Source organism: Pristiophorus japonicus, unplaced genomic scaffold (genome assembly GCF_044704955.1).
Source record: "Pristiophorus japonicus isolate sPriJap1 unplaced genomic scaffold, sPriJap1.hap1 HAP1_SCAFFOLD_62, whole genome shotgun sequence".
Taxonomy (NCBI): Eukaryota; Metazoa; Chordata; class Chondrichthyes; family Pristiophoridae; genus Pristiophorus; species Pristiophorus japonicus.
This window is the reverse complement of record NW_027254531.1, coordinates 4,187,155-4,194,620: the sequence shown is the minus strand read 5'-3', so window position 1 is coordinate 4,194,620 and position 7,466 is coordinate 4,187,155. Positions and strand designations below refer to the sequence as shown.

Here is a 7,466-nt window from a genome sequence, read left to right as displayed (position 1 = left end):
AATCTTTCTTCATTTAAGTAATAACTTGCACTTTGATTTTTTTCTGCCAAAGTGCATGACCTCACGCTTTCCAAAATTATACTCCATCTGCCAATTTTTTGCCCACTCACTTAGCCTATCTATGTCCTTTTGCAGATTTTTTGTGTCGTCCTCACACATTGCTTTTCCTCCCAACTTTGTATCATCAGCAAAATTGGCTGCGTTACACACAGTCATTGTTCCAAGTCGTTAATATAGATGATAAATAGTTGGGATCCCAGCAATGATCCCTGCAGCACCCCACTGATTACTGGTTGCCAACCAGAGAATGAACAATTTATCCCGACTCTCTGTTCTCTGTTAGTTAGCCAATCCGCTATCCATGCAAACATATTACCCCCAACCCTGTGAACTTTTATCTTGTGCAATAACCTTTTCTGTGGCACCTTGTCAAATGCCTTCTGGAAGTCCACATCCATTTGTTCCCCTTTATCCACCCTGTTCGTTACATCCTCAAAGAACTCCAGCAAAGTTCTCAAACATGACATCCTCTTCTTAAATCCATGTTAGAAACATAGAAACATAGAAAATAGGTGCAGGAGTAGGCCATTCGGCCCTTCTAGCCTGCACCGCCATTCAATGAGTTCATGGCTGAACATGCAACTTCAGTACCCCATTCCTGCTTTCTCACCATTCCCCTTGATTCCCCTAGTAGTAAGGAATCCATCTATAGAAACATAGAAATTAGTATCACGCAACCGCTGAACAGCCCATCCCTCAAGCACTGTCTCGATAGAAAACTAGCTTCTCCCATTAAAATATCGGAAACGCAAAATCACCAGATATTGCCAAAACACGGGATTGAATCAGGGACCTTTAGATCTTCAGTCTAACGCTCTCCCAACTGAGCTTTTTCGGCCGGATTCTGACAGACCGAATTTTGACTCTGCCAGACCGAATTTTGCTTTTCCAAATGTCTCCTTTAATAATGGACTCCAATGTTTTCCCACCCACAGATGTTAAGCTAACTGGTCTAAAGTTTCCTGCTTTTTGTCTGCCTCCTTTTTTGAATAGGGGCATTACATTTGCAGTTTTCCAATCTGCAACGGCTGGGGTAGGCATGCACGTGGAATGGGATAACGCACTTCGGCTGGTGGAGGGATGCACTTGGACTGGTGTAAGGCACGTCAGCTGGGTTGGCTTGCACATGGACTGTGGTAAGGCACTTCGGCTGAGGAGGGATGTGCTTGGACTGGGGTAAGGAACTTTGGCTGGCCCTTCCTGACTTCTTGGGTGCTCTGTCCTCTTTCGCTTACGGAAGTCAAAGTACTTCGAGTTATAATTTGCAAAGTCAGTGGTACCTTGGGATGTGCGGTTCAAGTTACACATTCCGGAACTTCAGGATTTGGTGTATCCCCCAAGCGGACCAATCATAGACAAAGGGTAGAGTCTGCTGGCCATTTTTGCAGTACCAATAAGAACATCATATCATAACATGATTCGGCATTCAACATAGTTTTATGAAAGGGAAATCATGTTTGACATAATTATTAGAGTTTTTAAGGATGTAACTGGAAGGGTAGATAAAGGAGAACCACTGGATGTAGTACAGTTGGATTTCTAAAAGGCGTTCAATAAGGTGCCACATAAAACGTTGTTACACAAGTTAAGGAATGATTGGTTTGGAGATGATGTATTTGCATGGATAGAGGACTAGTTAACGGATAGCAAACAGAGTGCTGGGATAAACGGGACTTTTTCTGGTTGGCAGGCTCTAAATGGTGGAGTGCCGCAAAGAACAGTGCTGCAGCCTCAGCTATTTACAATCTATATTAATGACTGAATGAAGGGACCGAATGTAATGTATCCACTTTTGCTGCCGATACAATGATAGGTGGGATAGTGAGCTGTGAGGAGAAGATAGATAGACTTCTTGAGTGGGTAGTAAGGTAGAATATGGAGTATGGTGTAGGAAAATGAGAGGTTATGGTAGAAATAATAAAATACAGAATATTTTTGAAACTGTGGGAAACGTTTATGGTGGTGTTCAGAAAGATGTGGGTGGCCTCATGCAAGAAACACAGAATGCTAGCATGCAGGTAATAAGGAGGGCAATATTGTAAGCGTGTTGGAGTGTAAGTGTATGGAAGTCTAGCAACAACTGGGCATTTTGATCTCCTTATCTAAGGAAGGATATATTTGCATTGGAGTCACTGTATTGATTCCTGTGATGAGAGAGCTGTCTTATGTTGAAAGATTGTGTAGCATGGGTCCATAAACTCTGGAGTTCAGAAGAATGAGAGGTGCTCTTAGTAAAACATACACGATTCTCAAGGGGACTGGCAGTTTAAATGCTGAGATTTTTTTTCTCTATCTGGAGTATCTTGAACTCGGGGAACTAGGCCGTACATGCTTCTCAACTAGCACGTTTTCTTTGAAACCTGAAACAGGGAGACAATGATGTAAATATTAACACAACAACAACTTGCATTTATATAGCGCCTTTAACATAGTAAGACGTTACAGGGCGCTCCGCGAAATCTTAAGACAAATCAAATTATGCTGACACTGAACCACATAAAAGATAAATTACGGCAGATGCTCAAAAGCTTGGTCAATGAGGTAGGTTTTAAGGAGCATCAATCTTGACATCTTTTTGAAACACCCTAAATCAGGAGTATTAATCAGTGTCATTTCCTCTAGGTCTGAAAGTTGTGAGAAGTTGGCTTTTGATTGGACTCATGGGTGTCGAATTCATATGAATAGATAGGATAGTCAGTGCAAAAATAGGCTAGTCAGCCCAACCTGTCAATATCGACGTTTGTGAACCACTGGAGCATCCTCCCCTCTTTCCGCATCCAGCACTATCAGCATATCCCTCCATTCAGTTCTCCCTCATATATTTATCTAACCGCTCCTTACATGCATCTATAATATTAGATTCAACAACTCTGGTGATAGCGACTTTTACATTCTGACTACTCTCTGCGAAAAGAAGTTTCTTCTTAATTCCCAATTTGATTTGTTGCTGATTTTTCTTACACTGATGATCTCTAGTAATACTCTTCCCTGCAAGTGGAAACACTCTGTATCTATTCTAACAAAACCTTTCAAGATATTAAAGAGCTCTATTAGGTCATCCCTTAGATTTCTCGTTTCACGACAAAATAAATTGAGCCTGAGGATTCTTTCCTGATAGTATACCATCTGCTCTGCACCTATCCAGTGCCTTGCTATCTTCTTTTTAATATGGCGACCAGAATTGCACACAGTACGCCAAATGTGGTCGAACTGTAGAGTGTTCTGCATTGGTCGGTTTTAAAATGGCGTGGTCAGGCTGTCCGGTCACAATAAAAGGGGCCCGCACTTCATCTTTTGAGGAGACATTTCACGGGCATCCTGTAGTAACTGAAGGCCATTTGCTTACAGAAGCTGATTGTACATTTTAAACATTGTCGATCTGGGTGCACGGGCAGGACACGTCGTGATGGGCACTTGTTGCCACGTATTTCTGTATGGATGCAAAACGCCTGAAATGGAATAGCTGAGTTGTCTCAGATGGCAGATGAGATTAAAGGCGATGGACTGCTAATGGATTGTGCTCATTTACTGTGTTAAGCGTTTGTTGCTGATAAACCTTCCAAGCATTTGACTGAATATTACATAAATTAGGCTTTGAATCCAAATCTCCTCAAAACAGCAATTTCGTGATAACATTATGGTACATACCATAAATAAACACCTTATCCATTGTGCTGCGCGCTCACTGACTAAGTCACGGTGATTTCTTATTTTTTCTTGATATGCCAACTGAATTAACTGACTGGAGGAATTGTATTAACTCCACGTGACAGTCTCGGCTCATCCCTGGGCCGAATTGAGAGTGGGGTGAGAAAATTCTGCAACAAAAATTAGAACTGAAACATTATTGTTCTTTAAGGAAGGGTGAATGACCCCTACATTCCTATTTTACATTTGGACACAGTCCCATCCCGCTCTCATGATGCTTAATCCCCTCTCAGCGGGACTGGAGAATCATGTTCGAAAAGGAGGCTCATGGTCTGCTCAGCAGAAAGTCAATGTTCTGCATGATCTTTCAGACAGCTTTCCAACTGGACATGGCATCCAACTGCCGTGCGAGCACTGCTGCCTATTCCAAGTCAACAATATTCGAATGTCTCCACAAAGCTAGTTTTGAATAAGCGACCTGTATTATCAAATAAGATTTTGCAGCATTAAAAGCTCAATATTATCGTCTGTCTCTGCATCCTTAAAGTTACACTCTACCTGAATAAAACTGTAATTGGTGCTGCTTTATTTCACTGGGAGCGCGAAGGAACTTATCTGTGAAGATATTTGCACCGGATTTACACCATTCCTGTCCTATAGTCCAGGTCTTTCATTATCCAATTCTGCCCTCGTTGCAGGTTAGATCAGCGCAGGCCGTCCATTGAAGCCTGAGAAGTCAGTCAGCGAAAACTAGAGACATACAAGAGACAGAGATAGGGAGAGATAGAAAGATGCATGCGACGAAAATAACAGAAAAGATCATTGCAGATTGAGGGGAAAACCTTTTGCTCCCTTGAAATGTTGAAAAGCGTAAAAGAAATTTGGGTGACAGCTTAAACGTGCCTTCCTCCCTGGCGGACCTCTCAGTTTCTAAGAGAGGGAATTGCAGCCCGGCAGCTAGAGTTATTATTTATTCGAACACTGAATGGAGCTTTAACCAGTGTAGCGACGAGCAGGTTTTCAGGCTGAGTGGATTTCAGGCCCAAAACAATAAATCTTCCGGCTATCGCAGAAAGTTGCAGTTTGCTGCAACATTTTACTTTCCAGCCTCGGAACCAGCCAACACTGTCCGATGGGGAAAGGAAAGGGGAGTGTGACTAGCTGAGAGATGGCACGCTCTCGATGGGGCGAATGGCCTCCTGCTGTGCGGTAACCATTCTATTAATTCTTATTTGGACTTTGATAGGACTTGAATCGACAAGTTTAAATGTTTCTATAGAACAGAATCAGCGAGAATTCTAATGCACGAGTCATTGCAACACTGAGCACAATATTTTTAGCGAAATGTTCAGGAAAATCCTTGTTTCTGTTGAATGTGATGCAGTAATTAAGTAGAGATAACCAATGCGTTTATATATCTTCTATTTGAAATCGAGTGTGTTTCCGGCACATTATTCTTTACATCAGAGTTACTGATTAAATGTCAAAACGCCTCCACTCCATCCCAAAAATAAGTAGAACTCTAATCCTCCGTTGCAATATTGTTAGCAAGAGGAAACTAAGTGCTGGAATAAAACCGCGAATATGTAGATAACGTTTGGGGATATCTCAATTGCACCTTCGATTCCTGTGGAAATGTCATAAGCAAAGCCATCAACTATTCTTGGTGAGGGCCGAACTCACAACCTCGGTTTTTCTCCGGGGCTTGTACTACCATATAAGTACTGCGCCCTATCCGATTCCATCGCTAGAAGTGCGTGTGGATGCTGTGTGGTATTAATGCTCCCATTATGCAGCTGCCTGTTCCACCTGTCTTATCATTCCTCCCCGAAAAATCTTTCGAGGCTGAGGGTCAATTGATATTTTGAAGATTCACATTGATCGATTTTTGTTGGGCAAGGATACAAACATTTATGGAATCATCGCAGGCAAATGGAATTAAGAATTAGTCAGTTAAAAGTGACAGAAACAGAAAGAGCTGCAAACAAACGTTGCATTTTATTCATATTTAACAGCAACAATATCCGTGCTGTGCGCAATTATGCTGTGGTCATAGAAAAACTCCCTAAACTTCCGTGGCTTTTCTGTGGCTCTCTTTCCGCTCTTCCCTTCCTCCTGCATGCTGCCAGTTTTTAAACCTTGTTTTAAACGTTGCTCTGGGAAGGGCATTCTACAGTCTCAGAACCATCTCTACCGTTTCATTGTTTAATTTCTATGTTTATTAATTAAGAAACTCCTTGAGCTACAATGGTAGTGCTTGCGACAACTTAATAAAAAGCGGCTTTTTGGAAACACGTTGTGATCATAGTTTGGTTTTGTACAGAATTTAACCTATTCTGTTCGATGGACTGTTATTTTGACAATAAACTATATCTTGTTATAAATGTTGGCTCATGAGTTCCGTAGTGTCAGATGACGAACTGTTTGATGCCCTCATTTATTTCATGTCGGGAATAGACACGGGTATTCATTCAGAAATAACCCACAGATTGTTACTGAGGTGACCGCAGTGAGAGTGACAGACAGCAGCGGGGCATATGGCGGAATCGACAAGAGAGATGGATAAATACAAAACAGCCACAGACTCTGAAAAGTACAAACATCACAAATAAGAGCATTGGCTGCTGTAGGTGAGGCTCGAACTCACAACCTCTGCATTTCCCGGGCCCGTAATTTCATAGAAGTACGGCACGCTAACCAATTGCGCCACGGTATCTGCACAAGTTGCGGTCTCGGTGTTCCCATCATACAAGCAAGAAGAACACGATTCATCGAATCATTCAGCACAGAAGGAAGCTTTTCATCCCATCGTGTCTGTGCCGGTTCTCTGCATGAAGCCTTCAGTTATTGAGACTCCATAAATTTTCGCCATAAACGTGTTTTATTTTTGGGTGTAATATTTTGTTATTTCTCATGAATTTGGATGTCCATGCAGGAAATGTATAAATATAATTGTGCATCTATCTGTGAGATGTAAATAAAATTGTGTGGAACCTTGATAATCAAATTATTTGTGTTCATCTCTGTGTTATTATAAATGTATTTGTTTTTATGTCTGTTTTCTTTATGAAATTATCTCCAAGTATCTCGATGCTATAATTATATTTACGTTTATTTGCGAGGTGTTTACAAGTAACATAGATACAAATATATACACAGTAAATACATTCATAACAAGCACAGTTTATCCATAATACTATTATAAATAACGTTGTAGTATTCATATACATAAACACTGACACAGATATACAAAATATATTTATATCCTACAGAACAAATTATAAATTAACACAGAGACACCAAAATATACTTAGAGCTATCACTGATCAAAGAACATTTTACTACCTACAGTGTTCAGCAAATTCTGCTGTGCCTGTGTTTCCTGTGCATATGCTCGGTGTAAGGGAAAGTTTGGCTGTGCCGTGGTATATCGTTTCACAAGGATGGGCTGAAATGCGCTGTCTGAGACCACGTTCACTGCTATATTTGATATCTAGTAATCATCTGGACTTATGTATAAAGGCATAATTACAACATCTACAGATGTTTCAGCCTGGTACACAAATCCTCTGCCAAATTAGTTCAACCACTCACCAGCCCCAGTTGTTTAACTTCCCACGACGAATTTGGTCCAATCTCTGTGGATGTACAACCGGACCTACTGCAACAGGTCCCTCCTCCTCCAGAACTGGTCCCAATGCCCCAGCATTCAGTAGTCCAACTTTGTGCACGGTTTATCCAGACGCACGTTGCTACTT

The 7,466-nt window shown here is 41.3% G+C and overlaps 1 non-coding gene across 1 annotated transcript; it reads right to left on the bottom strand.

Moving 5' to 3' along the window:
* Nucleotides 1–825: 825 nt before the first annotated feature.
* Nucleotides 826–898, bottom strand: trnaf-gaa (transfer RNA phenylalanine (anticodon GAA)). Its single transcript has one exon. It is a non-coding gene; the product is annotated as a tRNA-Phe (tRNA).
* Nucleotides 899–7,466: the final 6,568 nt, after the last annotated feature.